A 17279-nucleotide genomic window follows, 5' to 3' on the forward strand; every position below is an offset into this window, starting at 1 on the left:
CCCCCATGTCCACTTGGTCGATTGCAAATTATATTCCTCCATGAGGATAATTTCTGGAACCATCCGTTCCACCCCGGTTCCATGGCTGCCAGTTCTTAGCAACATCGCCCTGCCAGATATTCGTCGGGATGTGGCATCATCTAAGTTCATTTCCCATGTCTACGCTCGACCGGACCTGCCAATATACGTGGATATCTTTGCCCACCCTGTCCAACGCTTGTCAATCTGATCCCCTACGCCTACACTGAACTTCTCTGTTCCAGACTCTTGGAAACAGAGTTGGCAGTCAGCTGAGGTAAAGAACAAACACCTCATCACAGACCCCTGCAAGCGTCAACCCGGCTTTGACCTAGCACGTTATGATTGGGCCCTCCTCAATCGCTATTGAACAGGCCATGGCTGGTGCGCCGCTATGTTCCATCGCTGGGGAGCCAGAGACGACCCGAACTGCCCCTGTGGCTCCAGACAGACTATGACCCACATAGTCAACGACTGCCACCTCTCTAGATTCAAAGGAGGTCTCGAAACTTTACATCAGGCTCAACCTGACGCTGTTGACTGCCTACGGAAGAAGGGCAAACGCTAGAACAAGAAGATTGACATATAGGTTTTAGAACTGTATTTTGGAAATGCTTTCTAGTTGACATGTTTATTAATAACAGTAAATGCCACAGTACTATAATTATGTGATTTTCAATTAGTATAAATTAGGCAGTGCTACTTAGTTATGAAAAAGACACTTTAGAAGCTGGGTGGTGACAAACCTGGCTGAGCACAGATGTTATTATACACACGGATCAGGTTTTGAGCCCTTGGTCCCCACCAGCAGAAGGAAAGCTTTGTGAATGATGAAACAGTGTTACAGGCATCTCTCTCTCTTTCTATTCCCTCTTCCCCTCTTGGTTTGTCTTTATCCAATAAAATACAAATGATTATTTTAAAAAATAAAAGGGGCCTTACACTTATTTAGTTTAAGTATTTCCCTTAATAAAAATTCATTTAAATATTAATGGAATATCTGAAAAGTTGCAACATAAAGTTCCCATCCAGATAACAGAGTAGTTTATCTAGGCACACCCATGGCCCATCAAAAATAGGGCAAGTTAGTTCTTCCATTAGTTATTCTGGGAATATAGCATAGTAGTTACAAAGAAGACTTTCTTGCCTAAGTTTTCAGCTCCCAGGCTCTATCCTCAACACCACCAAACAAATAATAGCAGTAACCTCAGGGTATGGTTATTAAGGTCAATAAAGGAGTATTTCTTTTTTATCTTTTAAATCATCTTTATATATTTATTGAATATAGATAGCCAGAAATTGAGAAGGAAGGGGAGATAGAGAGGAGAAGGAACCCTGTAGCACTGATTCACCACTCATGAAGCTTTTCCAGTGCAGGTGGGGAGTGGAGGCTCGAACTCAAGTCCCTGTGCATTGCTACATGTGAGCTCAACAAGGTACACCACCACCCAGCACTAAAGGAGTTATGACTTTCTCTAGATTTCTCATTTAATAGTTGATGTGATTTTTAAAAATATTTATTTATAATCTTTTGTCGCCCTTGTTTTATTGTTGTAGTTATTGATGTCATCGTTGTTGGATAGGACAGAGAGAAACTGAGAGAGGAGGGGAAGGCAGAGGGTGGAGAGAAAGATAGCCACCTGCAGACCTGCTTCACTGCTTCTGAAGCGAGTCCCCTGCAGGTGTGGAGCCGGGGGCTCAAACCAGGATCCCTATGCTGGTCCTTACACTTTGTGCCACCCGCACCTAACCTGCTGCGCTACCAACCAATTCCCTTTGATGTGATTTTTAATCCTGTGTTCAACTAAAGCAAAAGATTGAAGTAGGTTTTTTATTTTTTAAAGTTTTTTTGTTAACATTTTTAACCAAAATACTGTTCAGTTCTGTCTTATGATGGTTCAGGCGATTCAACCTGGGAATATTCGTCAATTATTAATGTAAGCAAGAAGGAGAGAGAACTAGAACATCACTCTGTCACATGCAATACAAAGAAGATGGAACACTATCCAGTGTTACTTCCCAGGTCACGCTAAAAATTTTTCTTTGTTCAACAATTTGTTTGGCTTTGTATGTTAACACTCTTTTCAGCCACAAGGTTCCAGATGCTAGTAGGATGCGACCAGACTTCCCTGGACAGACAACCCCACCAATGTGCCCAGAGCCCTTCCCCACTAGGGAAAGAGAGAAACAGGTGGGAGTATAGATTGAACTGTCAATGCCCATGTTCAGTGGAGAAGCAATTACAGAAGCCAGACCTTCAAACTTCTTCATCCCACATACTCACAGAGGGTTAAAGAGTAGGAAAGCTATCAGTGGAGGGGATGGTATGTGGAGGTCTGGTGGTGGGAACTGTGTGAAGCTGTACCCCTCTTATCCTATGGTTTTGTCAATTTTTTTTTAATAAATAAAAATATAAAAAAATATTTCTTTGGTTGTAATTGTTGTTTGTTTTGTTTTTCAACATTGATTGAAAGTAGTTCAGTAAAGCTAATCCTCATAAAAAATTAATAACAAACCTATCTGCATTAAAAATGAAATCAACTTGGTGCAAAGTGCAAGGACTGGCACAACGATCCCAGTTTCAGCCCCCTGGCTCCCCTCCTGCCGGGGGCATCGCTACACTAGCAGTGAAGCAGGCCTGTAGGTGTCTGTCTTTGTCTTCCCCTCTCTGTCTTCCCCTCCTCTCTCGATTTCTCTCTGTGCTATCCAACAGCAGCAGCAATAACAACAACAACAACAATGATAACACGGTCAACAAACAGGAAAAAACAGCCTCCAGGAGTAGTGGATTTACAGTGCAGGCACTGAGCCCCAGCAATAACCTTGTAGGCGATATACATATGAAATCACACTAGTTATTACAATATAGTAGTCAGTAAGACACAAGTGATTTTTTGAAGAATCCTCCGAGATCAAAGGAATGAATATAAAATGCTGACTTCAGGGTTGGAGAGTGAGCACAGGGATTATGTGGAAGCCTTTCAGGCCTGGGCCATAAGTTTTCAGGTTCGCCTGAAGAACAAGAGCTAAGTATTGCTCTCGGAGTAAAACAAATGTTAACTTCCATGCTCACCTCAGTAACACTTGTACTAAAACTGAATAAAACAGAGATGGTTCACATGGCTCCTGATAAGGATCATGGCAAACTCATGAAGCATTCCATTAAAAAAAATGAAATATTGACCTCAATTGAGATATCATCAGTGTTCCCAAGATAAAGTCCAGCACCACTGAGCTAGGCTTTCTCAACATCTTCAGGGCCTAATGGAAGTGCCACTGTCAGTGTTATGAGCCAGTGGGGCTTGTCATAGGCCTTCAGTTTTCTAGCTGCCTGTGCACTGTATTTCTTTTTTTATTTCTTTATTGGGGAATTAATATTTTACATTCAACAGTAAGTACAATAGTTTGTACATGCATAACATTACCCAGTTTCCCATATAACAATACAACCCCCACTAGGTCCTCTGAATCCTTCTTGGACCTGTATTCGACCAACCCTCCCACCCCAGAGTCTTTTTTACTTTGGTGCAATACGCCAATTACATTTCAGGTTCTACTTCTGTTTTCTTTTCTGATCTTATTTTTCAACTTCTGCCTGAGAGTGAGATCATCCCACATTCATCCTTATGTTTCTGATTTATTTACCTCAACATGAATTTTTCAAGGTCCATCCAAGATCGGCTGAAAACGGTGAAGTCACCATTTTTTACAGCTGAGTAGTATTCCATTGTGTATATGTACCACAACTTGCTCAGCCACTCATCTGTTATTGGACACCTGGGTTGCTTCCAGGTTTTGGCTATTACAAATTGTGCTGCCAAGAACATATGTGTACACAGACTTTTTGGATGGATATGTTGTGTTCCCTAGGATATATCCCCAGGAGAGGAATTGCAGGATCATAGGGTAGGTCCATGTCTAGCCTTCTGAGAGTTCTCCAGACTGTTCTCCACAGAGGTTGGACCAATTGACATTCCCACCAGCAGTGTAGGAGGGTTCCTTTGATGCCACACCCTCTCCAGCATTTGCTGCTGTTAACTTTTCTGATGTATGACATTCTCACAGGAGTGAAGTGGTATCTCATTGTAGTCTTTATTTGCATTTCTCTGACAATCAAAGACTTGCAGCATTTTTTCATGTGTTTCTCAGCCTTTTGGATCTCTTCTGTGGTGAATATTGTGTCATTGTCCTCCCCCATTTTTGGATGGGGTTATTTGTTGTCTTGTTGTTGAGTCTGGCAAGCTCTTTATATATGTTGGCTATTAAACTCTTATCTGATGTATGGCATGTAAAGATCTTCTCCCATTCTGTGAGGGGTCTCTTGGTTTGGGCAGTGGTTTCTTTTGCTGTGAAGAAGCTTTTTAGTTTGATATAGTCCCATAGGTTTATATTTGCCTTAGTCTTCTTTGTAATTAGATTCGTTTCATTGAAGATGTCTTTAAAATTTATGCAGAAAAGAGTTCTGCCAATATTTTCTTCTAAGTATTTGATAGTTTGTGGTCTAACATCCAAGTCCTTGACCCACTTGGAATTTACTTTTGTATTTGTTGAAATACAGTGGATCAGTTTCATTCTTCTGCATGTTTCAACCCATTGTTTCCAACACCATTTATTGAAGAGACTCTGCTTTCCCCATGTAATAGTCTGAGCCCCTTTGTCAAAGATTAGATGTCCCTAGGTGTGGTGGCTCACTTCTGGGCTCTCAATTCTATTCCACTGGTCAGTGTTTCTATTCTTGTTCCAGTACCAAGCAGTTTTGATGAAAATGGCCCTATAATACAGTTTGAGATCTGATTATTTATTTATGAAAAAAAGTAGGATAGAGAAAGAATGAGGCATCACTCTAGTACCTGTGCTTGCAGGGGTTGAACTCAGGACCTCACGCTTGAGAGTCCCGTGATTTATCCTTTGCACCACCTCCCATACCACAAAGGTAGTGGATGATTTCGAACCTAGGCTGTGTACGTGACAAAGCAATACACTACCAACTGAGCTATTTTACCAGGCCATCAATGGGGATTAAAAAGAAAAAATCACGGGAGTTGAGCGGTAGCACAGCGTGTTATGCTCACGTGGCGCGAAACACAACGACCTGGGGTAAGGATCCCAGTTCAAGCCCCGACACCCCACCTGAAGGGAATCGTTTCACAGGTGGTGTAGTAGGTCTGAAGGTGTCCATCTTTCTCTCCCCTTCTCTGTCTTCCCCTCCTCTCTCCATTTCTCTCTGTCCTATCTAAAAATGGTGACATCAATAACAATAATAACTACAACAATAACGGGCAGCAAATGGAATATATATATTAAGGGCAACAAAAAATAAATTAATTAAATTAAATAAGGAAAATAAACAAATTAATTAAAATGCATGCACTGTGTCAAAATGTTACAAGTAGAAGATATTTCTCCAACAGCACAGGCCATTGTGTTAAATAAAGTAGCCTAGGAGGTTCCAATTCTATATTTCACAGCAACGCATCCTACCCCTCTCATATATAAATACAAATATTTTAAAATTAAAAAAAATATGATCTTGGCCATTCGCTGACCTCTTTGTAAAACCATATCCTCAAATATTCTCTGAGTGTTGTCTCTGTCTTTAAGCTCAGTTCAACAGTTAATTCTCGTTTCTTTCTTGACCTTTGATTTACTTAGTGTGAATTCACATGTCCAGCTCAAGAATTTCTGACTCCTCACTCTTAAATAAAGCTCTTTTCTTTCTCACTTAACTGTGTGATTTATTTTTCATTGTTTTCGTAAAGCTTCATTTTAGAGCACTCTGAGATCCACAGCAGATTGAGAGAACAAAAGACTGTGCCTAAATGTAATAGACTCATAAAATCACTAAGAGGGCAGGAGAGAGATCACAAGGCTAGAGCTCCTGTCTTCCTGCCCGAGGACACAGAGGCTCAGGTCCTGTCTCCATCACCACCAGGAGCCAGAGCTACACGGCGATCTCCTCTCCCTACAGCCCCTTCTCACTTCCATCACTACATATATTTTTTAAATACTTATTTATTCCCTTTTGTTGCCCTTGATATTTTATTATTGTTATAGTCATTATTGTTGTTGTTATTGATGTTGTTGTTGGATAGGAGAGAAAGAAATGGAAAGGAGGGGAAGACAGAGAAGGGGAGAGAAAGATAGGCACCTGCAGACCTGCTTCACCGCTTGTGAAGTGACTCCTCTGCAGGTGGGGAGACAGGGGCTTGAACCTTGCACTTTGTGCCGCCTATGCTTAACCTGCTGCACTACTGCCTGACTCCCCATACATTTTTTAAAGGGAGAAGGTAAAATATATCTTAATTATACAAAATTGAGTATACTGCTCCCATTGCTATTTTCTTTTTCTTTCTTTCTTTTTTTTTTTTGGTACGCATGTTATTTTCAATGTATTAAACAAGTTTAAAATAAATGGAAGGTCGTTATGGAAACTTCACATTTCTGTTTACATTATATACAGGTCCTACTTTCTGGCCCGCATTGTGTTCACTTTTTTAAAAATATTTCTTGAAATGTTAAAATATTTGTAACATTTTCTCTATTCTATTTTGCTTGCATGATTTATATGAAGCCAGATATTAATTCTATATCTGCTTCTCTCTAAATAAATTTTTTTTCTAAATATGTGATTTAATTTAAAATTTTTTCTTTTTATTTCTTTTTTAATATTTATTTATTCTCTTTTGTTGCCATTGTTGATTCCTTGTTTTAGTTATTTTTGTTGTTATTGATGTCATTGTTATTGGATAGGACAGAGAGAGACATGGAGAGGGAAGAGACAGAAAGAGAGGGGGAGAGAAAGACAGACACCTGCAGACTTGCTTCACCACCTGTGAAGCGACTGCCCTGCAGTAGGAGCCCTGGGCTCAAAAAAGGATCCTTGTGCCAGGCATTGTGTTTCACACTACGTGCACTTAAACAGCTGCTCCACTGCCCAACTTCCAAGATTTATTTTTTCACTTTGGCTTTTCTGAAATTTGAAAATGCTGAGCCTTGGTATAGGTTTTGGAGTATTTATCCTGATAAATTTTTCTCTGTGATTTCCGGAATGTGGTTTGGTATTTGATATTAACATGGGCCAATTCTTTTGGTTTGTTAATTTTATATTGGAGGATTAATATTTTCAATTAATTTTGTATTTATAAAAAGGAAACATTGAATAAACCATAGGATAAGAGGGGCACAACTTCACACAATTCCCACCATGAGAACTCTGTACCCCATCCCCTCCTCTGATAGCTTTCCTATTCTTTAACTCTCTATGGAAGTGAGTCAGCTATGTAGGTGACCCTATAGTTGTTATTTTCAATTTGTTTAGTTTCTTACTAGTCAGAAATCACAGAACACGTTCTTCTTGTGTTCTACAGGAATTTTCAGTATGCCTTTATCTTTCTGATTTATTTTCAACTTGGTAAATCACTTACTCAAGAGAAAAATCTTGGGGGCTGGGTGGTCATGCACCTGGTTGAGTGCATAAATGATCGTGTTCAAGGACCTGATTTTGGGGCTTCACACCCCACCTCAGGAGGGAAGCTTCATAAATGGTGAGGCAAGTGCGACAGGTATTCTCTCTCTGTGTGTCTCTCCTTCTCTGTTCTCACTGTTGCTTCTCAATTTCTCTCTGCCATAACAAAAATAAAGAGGGCAAAATAAAAGCAAAGATCGTCATTCAGGAGAGTGGATTTCTCATGCACACACTGACCCCCAATAATAATGTTAGTGGTAAAGAGACAGAAAGTGAGGACTTTTAAATATTTCATGTATGGCTGAGGATTTAGGTTTAATGTATTGCATAAGGGGTTCATTTAATTGTATTGTATTGTATTGTATTGTATTGTATTGTATTGTATTGTATTGTATTGTATTGTATTGTATTGTATTTAAAAATCTCCTGTCAGTACCTGGACTCCAATGCCCTAGGTTGCCACTTTTTTTTCTCCCATATAGAGACAAAGACAAACTAGCAAAGAGGGAGAGAGCCAAATATACCATGGAACAGAAGCTTCTTCCAATCCAATGGGCCCCAAGTTAAAGTTGGGTCACCAGATGGCAAAGCGGGGCACTAGCCCATTAACCATTCTGGCAAGCTTCTAAGAAGTGAACACACACCTGGAAACTTCCTATTTAGGTTCACATCCATTTAAGATTATCATAGACAGTATCTTTCATTCTTTTTGTCTCTGATAACCTTGCTCTTCTTGCTCATAATACAGCAGAAGAAGACACATCCTTATGCTTAAACTACATCTGATAATGATGTAGCTGAAGCCTTTTATTTTATCTCTATGTTAGAATCAAGTACTTTTCCTAATCATGTATGTTAATAAAATGTTTATATACAAACTGGGTTAATTATGTATCACATATAGACAGTCCTTCAGTTTTATAAATCTTTGATTATTTTAATAAATATTTTTCATGAAGGAAATGGGTGGTGGTGGTAAGACAGAAAGAGGAAGAGGAGGGGACGGGATGGGGCGTGGGGAGGATGAAGAGAGACCTGTGACATCACTCTGCCACATGTGATGCTGTGGACTGAACTTAGGAAACTTGCTTGAAATTCCAACCCTTAATCCCCTATACCACCTCCAGACCTCCTTATTTTCCTATTGCTTTATAAGCTTCCCCTAAGGGAAATAGAGATATTACGTGTGTTAGCTTTTATTTTCTAATTATCTTTATTTATTTATTGATAGAGACAGACAGAAACAGAGAGGAAGGGTGAGATAGTGAGATACCTGCAGCCCTGTTTCACTACTTGTGAAGCTTTCCCCCTACACATGGGGGCTGGTGGCTTGAAGCCAGGTTCTTACACTTTGTACCAGGTGTACTCATCCAGCTTCTCCACCACCCACACCAAGGTTTGCTTTAGGACCTACCATTTTAGTAATTCTTTTATATTTGCCCTATATATCTCCCTTTCCAATGGATTTATTTTGTTTTATTATTTCTCTAGTCTCATTAGGTGTTTGTGTGTGTGTGTGTGTGTGTGTGTGTGTGTGTGTGTGTGTGTGTATGTGTGTGTGACATACTCTAGAAGTACTTGTTAGGCTTATGGCATTTCACTTTAACTTTCTACTGTTTACATGAAGTAATATACCACATGATAAAATAAGAATCTTATTACAATATAATTTTATTTCCTCATATATTTGTTTTCCTAAACTGTCTGTATCAAATTCTGTAAAAAAACAGAAAGTACTACAAAGATTTCTCCCTTAAGTAGTCATTTTTGCTTTCTATGTTAATGGGAAATAGAATTCAAACTCATGCCTAGGAGTGAGTCATGTGCTCTCATGCTGAACTCCCACCTTAACTTAACTTTAAGCATAATTTCAAAAATATGTATTAACATCAGAGAAAGATGGATGCAGTATAAGAAGCAGAGCATCAGTCTGTCACATGCAATACTAGGATTGAACTCAGAACCTGCTTTCATATCCAGTGTTGTAAGCATGCCGTCAACTTCCATTCTCCCTCAGTTGTGGTTTTCCTTTCTTTTTCTTTTCTCTTTTTCTTCTTGTTTTTCTTTTTTTTCTTTCTTTTTTTTTTTTGTGTGTGATTGCTTCACTGCTCGATATGGGCATTGGCAGGCTTATCAATACCCCTAGCCTGCTTTTTTCTTTCTATTTATTTACTTATTTTCCCCTTTGTTGCCCTAGTTTTTTTTGTTGTTGTTGTTATTGTTGTTGTTATTGATATCATCGTTGTTAGATAGGACAGAGACATGGAGTGAGGAGGGGAAGACCGAGAGGGAGAGAGAAAGATAGACACCTACAGACCTGATTCACCACCTATGAAGCAACTCCCCTCAGGTGGGGAGCTGGGGACTCAAACCAGGATCCTTATGCCGGTCCTTATGCTACAGCACCATGTGCGCTTAATCCACTGTGCTAATGCCGACTTTCAGTTGTGGTTTTCTTCTTTCTTTTCTTTTTTTTTTTATTTCTTTGTTTATTGGATAGAGACAACCAGAAATCAAGAGGAAGGGGCAGTGATAGAAAGGGAGAAAGACAGAGAAACACCTGCATCCCTGCTTCACCACTCGTAAAGCTTTCCCTCTGAAAGTGGGGACAGGGGGCTGGAACTGGCTTCCTGTGCATTGTTTTTTTTTTTTTTTTTTTTCTGCGTGCCCGACTCGCTTCCTGTGCATTCTAACATGTGCGCTCAGCCAGGTGCCCCATCACCCTGCCCCCAGTTGTAGTTTTCTATCAGAGAGAATGAAAGACGCCAAAACCTAAGCATGACTCCATGAATTCCATGATTTTGTCTGTGCTGGTTTCAACTGTGGTCCCAGCTCTCAGACACAAAGCTTGGAGCATTCAGGCACATGCTCTGGCTTCTGGTGGTGCTGGGGATTGAGCCTGGAAACTCAGGCCCTCAGGCATGAAAGTCATTTGCATAAACATGATACTCTCTCTCCAGCCCAGGTTCACTTCTCTTTCAAAGAGATTAAGAAAAAGAGGAGATTGGTGGTGGAATTGTGTTGGAGTTGTACCTTTATTATCCTATGGTTTGGCCAATGTTTTTTTTTTTTTTTTAATTTTTTATTTAAGAAAGGATTAATGAACAAAAACATAAGGTAGGAGGGGTACAACTCCACACAATTCCCACCGCCCAATCCCCATAGCCCACCCCCTCCCATCATAGCTTTCCCATTCTCTATCCCTCTGGGAGCATGGACCCAGGGTCATTGAGGGTTGCAGAAGGTAGAAGGTCTGGCTTCTGTAATTGCTTCCCCGCTGAACATGGGCGTTGACTGGTTGGTCCATACTCCCAGTATGCCTCTCTCTTTCCCTAGTAAGGTGTGTCTCTGGGGAAGCTGAGCTCCAGGACACATTAGTGGGGTCTTCAATCCAGGGAAGCCTGGCCAGCATCCTGGTGGCATCTGGAACCTGGTGATTGAAAAGAGAGTTAACATATGAAGCCAAACAATTTGTTGAGCAATCATGGATCCCAAGCTTGAGATAGTGGAGAGGAAGTGTTAGGGAGGTACTCACTGTATTTCTTTTTTATAAATATAATTTTAAAAAAAGAAAAAGAAGAGATTGCTCAATTTCTTCCTGTTTTCAGGCATTTTCATGACATTAATCACATATTGGCTTTGAAATTATTTTTCTTAGTACCATATTCAGTCAACCAGAAGGGAAAAAAAGGTTGTATTCTAGCCTGAAGAAAATAATTTTTATAAGGATTTGCTTGAAAAAAACGTTTTTCCTATTTTGAAGAAAATATTAATTTAACAGAAGGATTGATAATTTAATCTTTATATTTTAGACCTGAGATCCCATTCCTTTTTGGTTTATAAAATTCCACGGACAAAGAGTTGACTCCCTAGTAGTGAGGGTACGCGCATTGCTTTGTAACCCCCAGCTGACCGCTCACTGCATGGAGAAGAGCTATGGCACTGGGCACTCCCTGGAGCTGTGATCTCGCTCTTTTATAGATTGTTTTCTGAATTACTCTTATCTTAGAATTAATTAGTTGGGTTTTGGGGCCGGTGGCAAAGCACCTGGTGGAGTGCATATGTTACAATGCGCAAGGACCTGGGTTCCACTACTCAGTCCCCTCCTGCAGAGGGAAAGCTTAACAAGTGGTGAAGCAGTGCTGCAGGTGTGTCTTTCTGTCTCTCACCCTCTCTAACCCTCCCTCCCCTTTTGATTTCTGACTGTCTCTATCCAATCAATAAATAAATATAATAATTTTTTAATTTGTTAGGTATTTTGCCACCTTTTTCATTGAAAGTGAAAAAAATATGTATTTGCATACTTAAAGAACTAATAAAAATATCAACACACAGTATATAAACATCAAGAATGAGAAGTAAGAAAGGATTAATTAACAAAACCATAGGGTAGGAGGGGTACAACTCCACACAATTCCCACCGCCCAATCTCCATATCCCACCCCCTCCCCCGATAGCTTTCCCATTCTCTATCCCTCTGGGAGCATGGACCCAGGGTCATTGAGGGTTGCAGAAGGTAGAAGGTCTGGCTTCTGTAATTGCTTCCCCGCTGAACATGGGCGTTGACTGGTCGGTCCATACTCCCAGTCTGCCTCTCTCTTTCCCTAGTAGGGTGGGTCTCTGGGGAAGCTGAGCTCCAGGACATATTGGTGGGGTCTTCAATCCAGGGAAGTCTGGCCGGCATCCTGATGACACCTGGAACCTGGTGACTGAAAAGAGAGTTAACATACAAAGCCAAACAAATTGTTGAGCAATCATGGACCCAAAGCTTGGAAAAATGGAGAGGAAGTATTAGGGAGGTACTCACTGCAAACTCTAGTGTACTTCTGCTTTCTTACTTTGGTGCCATACTCCAAACTCAGTCAATTTCTGCTTTGCGTTTCTACTTCTTTTTTTTTTTTACATGCATAACATTCCCCAGATTCCCATTTAACAATACAACCCCCACTATTTCATTCATCATTTTTCATGGACCTGTATTCTCCCCACCCACCCACCCACCCCAGAGTCTTTTCCTTTGGTGTAATACTCCAATTCCATTTCAGGTTCGACTTGTGGTTTCTTTTCTAATCTTGTTTTTCAACTTCGGCCTGAGAGTGAGATCATCCCGTATTCATCCTTCTGTTTCTGACTTATTTCACTCAACATGATTTTTTCAAGGTCCATCCAAGATCGGCTGAAAACAGTGAAGTCACCATTTTTTACAGCTGAGTAGTATTCCATTGTGTATATAGACCACAACTTGCTCATCCACTCATCTGTTGTTGGATGTTGGGTAGTTGCCACCTCCCCCTGGCTTCTGCTTAACCATATCCCTATATAGGGATTTTACTGATCCAAAGCTTTGGTCTATTTACATAAATCACTTCTACATAAAGCACTCCAGGGCATTGGTGGTTCTATGATAGGATTCTCTCCTGCTCCACCCCCTCCTTGTCACACACTGATCCCTTCTTTGTCACACTCTGATTTTCACCAGTCACTTTTCTCTCCACCCTCTCTATATCACATCCTGTTTCCACCCTACTTGGAGAGTATAAAAACAGCTGCTCTTCTGATTAAAGACACTTGGAAATTGCTTTCCGGCTCCGAGAGTTCCAGAGTGTATCTCCTGCGGAAGTTGGTGCAGCACGAGTTCCTGATCCCTCTCCCACACAGCAGCCTAGATCAGCTCCAGTTGAGTTCCCTCCAACCCAGAGAGCACTAGCTCGGGAAGAAGTACCCTCAGGCTATCCTGGCATCTGGTGCCCGGAACAGGGACACGTAAGCAGCAGATTTTCAAGAAGACATCTTAGATAAGTACACACCTTTTGGGTATCTGCAATATTGTGTTAAGGCACTGTGATTTTTTTTCTTTCTTATTGTTTTCCTGAGATCTCTCCAACATGGAAAATCTTTTCCAAATCCTGCATTCTTTTTCCAGTATACAATTTTTATATATCTGGGACATTTTTCTTGGGGCTTCACCTTATATCCTGTTGATCATCATAGCAGCTTTTAAGGGATATATAGGGCAACCTCTCAAAAGGCTTAAGGACCTAGAGGCTGAGGTCCAAGAGATAAAGGAAGTGATCATAGAACTTAACCAGCACCTTAAAAACAAGAAGAAGCAAAGGCCTGTCGTGATCTTGACCCTAATTCCTCTGCATCTTGCCCTGAGGCCCCTATTTTGGCAGACATGTGTCCGAATTCTCCTTTGGACTCCACAGCCACTTCTTCGGCCACCCCCATTTTGGCAGAAACGTGTCCGGAACCTCCTGCTGCCTCCACGGCTGCTTCTTCACCCACCCCTGTTTTGATAGACACATGTCCGAATTCTCCTGTAGCCTCCAAAACCACTTCTTCGGCCACTTGTCCAGAAGCTTCCACTTCGATGACTCCTCATACCGCTACACACTTATCAGAGCAAGTCCACACATTTCCGGTCAATGTTGCCCCCAATAGACAAAAACCTCAGGCCTGGTATCCATATTCCGCCACAGACCTGAAGGAACTATGCCAGGCTATCAAAGATGATGGTGTTCATGCCCCATGGACCAGGTCCATTTTACAAGGCCTGCTTCAGAACCTTAATACCCCTCAAGATTGGAGAGATGTGACTCGTGCTACGCTCCCAGGCCCCCTCTTCCTGCAATGGGAGGCATTCTTTCGCGACGAATGTTTACAACAATCGCAGAAAAATATTCAAAATCAGCCAGAGGGTAATTTTGATGCATTGTTTGGAACAGGCCAATTAGAAACAGGGATTCAACAGGCGGAAGCCAAGTTTCCAGCGGGGTATTTTGATCAAGTACGCCTGTGTGCATTAAAAGCATGGGAGCGATTAACACCACCCATGGGAGCAGCCTCAGCCCCCATTCTCTCCCTGCAACAAGAACCTGATGAATCCCTCGCTAAATTCATTGCCAGGGTCCAGTCGAGTTTGGAAAGAAAGATTTATAATCCTGACGCTCGTTTTCTCCTTCTGCGATCCATAGTCTGGGATGGAATGCTTCCGCATTTTCGACAGGCCTGTATCACTCTTAAAAACGAACACCCAGATACTTGGATTCTAGCTACACAGGATCTCAGATCAAGCTCTTTTCAAGGACCTATGTTACAGGCCTATGCAGCTACCTTACATAAGCAAAAAGGAGCTTGCTTTCAGTGCAGTCGCCAAGGGCATTGGCGTAACCAATGTCCAGAAAATAGACCGCGACCCCACCTCCAGTCAGGGCGACCCCACCTCCAGTCAGGGCAACCCCGCCAGCAGACAGGGAATCAGAGACCACGAATGCCTTGTCCCAGATGCCAGAAAGGATTTCACTGGAGGAGAGATTGTTGGTCAAGGTTCCATAGGAACAGCACGCCTCTGCCAAATGTAAACAGGGATTTAAACTAGGTATGGGGCTTCCCTTAGCCCCGCCCCCAAGAGGGAAGGAAGAAGGTCGCCCGCTTGGTGCTGTGCCCTTCTTCCACAAACAGAAGCCCAGCTTGGGACCCAATCCATCGCTACACCCACCACGCCAAGTAACAATAACAGAGGGTGAGCAGAAGGAGGAACCCGCGGTATGTGGGAACTTCCAGCATAGAAATAACCGGCTGGAGCAAGAGAACAGCTCGAATTCAGAGCCTGAGATTTTATGGACCACCCCTGTTTTAGAAAGGGGTCACCCAACTATGACAGTAAAGATTGGTAATATTCCTTTTAAGTGTTTGATTGACACGGGAGCAGATAAGACAATATTAAGACAAGCAGAGGTTCCCCAGAGTTGGGAACTCCTCCCAGGACCACGCTTACATGGTGTTGGAGGATTGACTCAGGCATTCCGCACACGAGATTCCCTTGTGTGGGAAGATCCAGAAGGGACTACCGGACGCTTTCAGCCTTTAATAGCTGATATAAGCACCAATTTATTGGGAAGAGACTTGCTGGAATCTTTAGATGTAGTGATATCCTCAGACACCTCTGCAGGACACCACACTCACTCCTGTGAGAGTGCTAGACCCAAGCAGCACCCCCAATACTAACTGCCACTGTTCGTAACAGAACTCCCCGCTTAGATTGGCTTTCTAATGAGCCTGTCTGGGTGGAACAGTGGCCTTTGCCTAGGGAGAAGCTAGAAATTTTTAAAAAACTCGTCCAAGAGCAGTTATCTTTGGGACACATTCGTCATTCTCGAAGCCCATGGAATACTCCAGTCTTTGTAATTAAAAAGCGCTCAGGAAAATGGCACCTCCTCCAAGATCTTCGTGCAGTTAATAAAACCATGCAGGTTTGGGGCTCCCCCCAAAGGGGTTTGCCTCTTGCTTCCGCAATTCCCACAGGAATTCCAATCAAAGCTATTGATATACAGGATTGTTTTTTCTCTATTCCCTTACACCCACAAGATTGTAAACGTTTTGCTTTCTCTGTTCCTTCTATTAATAATGCCAGCCCTGCCGATAGATTTGAATGGGTGGTACTGCCCCAGGGCATGGCTAATAGTCCTACTATTTGTCAAGAGGTTGTTAAATCTGCCCTTTTTCCATATATTCATAAGGGCCTTAAGGTTTTTCATTATATGGATGACGTGTTAATATGGGGAGAATTAGATACAGATCTCTCCGCCCTACGTGATTTTCTAATCCCTGCCTTAAAGAGAAGTGGACTTAATGTAGCTCCTGAGAAGATACAGCTAATCCCTCCAATATCTTTCTTAGGCTCAGAGATTTCCCTAACGCAGATTCGTCCTTTAAAACCTTGTGTTACTTTTCCTTCTAATCTCACTCTTGCTTCTTTACAAAGTTTTCTTGGAAATTTGAATTGGCTTAGGCAGTATCTTTATCTGCCTACGAGCTGCCTGCAACCACTGTTCGATCTGTTAAAAGGAAACAAACAGCCCTCCTCAAAGCGTATGTTAACCCCCGAAGCCTCCTTGGCTCTGGAAAAAGTTAACCAGGCTCTCCAGGACATGCACCTCGTTTGGTTCTCCCCCTCCTCTCCAGTAAATCTTCTAATCTTTAACTCCACCCCCACAGTAGTGGGGGCATTGTGGCAGAAACATGGCGTTCTCAAATGGCTTCATACGCCAGTAGGTGGAGCTCCAAGACTCCTTACCGAGATTGATGCCTTAGCATTTATGGTTCGCCAAGGAAGAAACAGATCGGTTCAGGTCTTAGGAAGGGAACCAGATTCAATCATTCTTCCCTTTTCTCTCACAGATACAGAATGTCTCATACGCCACCATTCTCGTTTTGCCATAAGTTTAATGGGTTTTCCAGGACAATTAGATAATCATTTTCCCTCTAATAATTTGATAGCTTCTTTACCTCTGTTGCCTCTACTAGTACCTAAACTTTTCTCTCGAGATCCCATCCCCTCTGCTCCTACAGTGTTCACTGATGGTGGAAAAAAGGGAGCTGCTGCCCTTATATATTATCCAGACCAGCAATACCCCAAACCTCTCTTTACTGAACTCCCTGATAATTCCCCTCAGTACAAAGAACTTTATGCTGTTTTCCTTGCATTAAAAGCTGTACCAGAATCCTTCAACCTTTTTTCTGACAGTGTGTATACTGTTAACTTACTTCCATGGCTTGCTCGATCTTATGTAAGAATTGATGACAACCCACTTTCTCCTCTTTTAATTCAAATTGCCTCTATGCTCTGTTCTCGAACCCATCCACTGTATGTTCAGCACCTACATTCCCACATCCCTCTTCCTGGTCCCGTGTCCGAAGGGAATGCTGCAGCTGACCGCCTTGCCTCCACAGGGATTCTCCTAGCCTCTGTCTCTAATCCTGCTGACTTTCATTCCCTAACCCATGTTAATCT

This window comes from Erinaceus europaeus, chromosome 19 (genome assembly GCF_950295315.1).
Source record: "Erinaceus europaeus chromosome 19, mEriEur2.1, whole genome shotgun sequence".
Lineage (NCBI taxonomy): Eukaryota > Metazoa > Chordata > Mammalia > Eulipotyphla > Erinaceidae > Erinaceus > Erinaceus europaeus.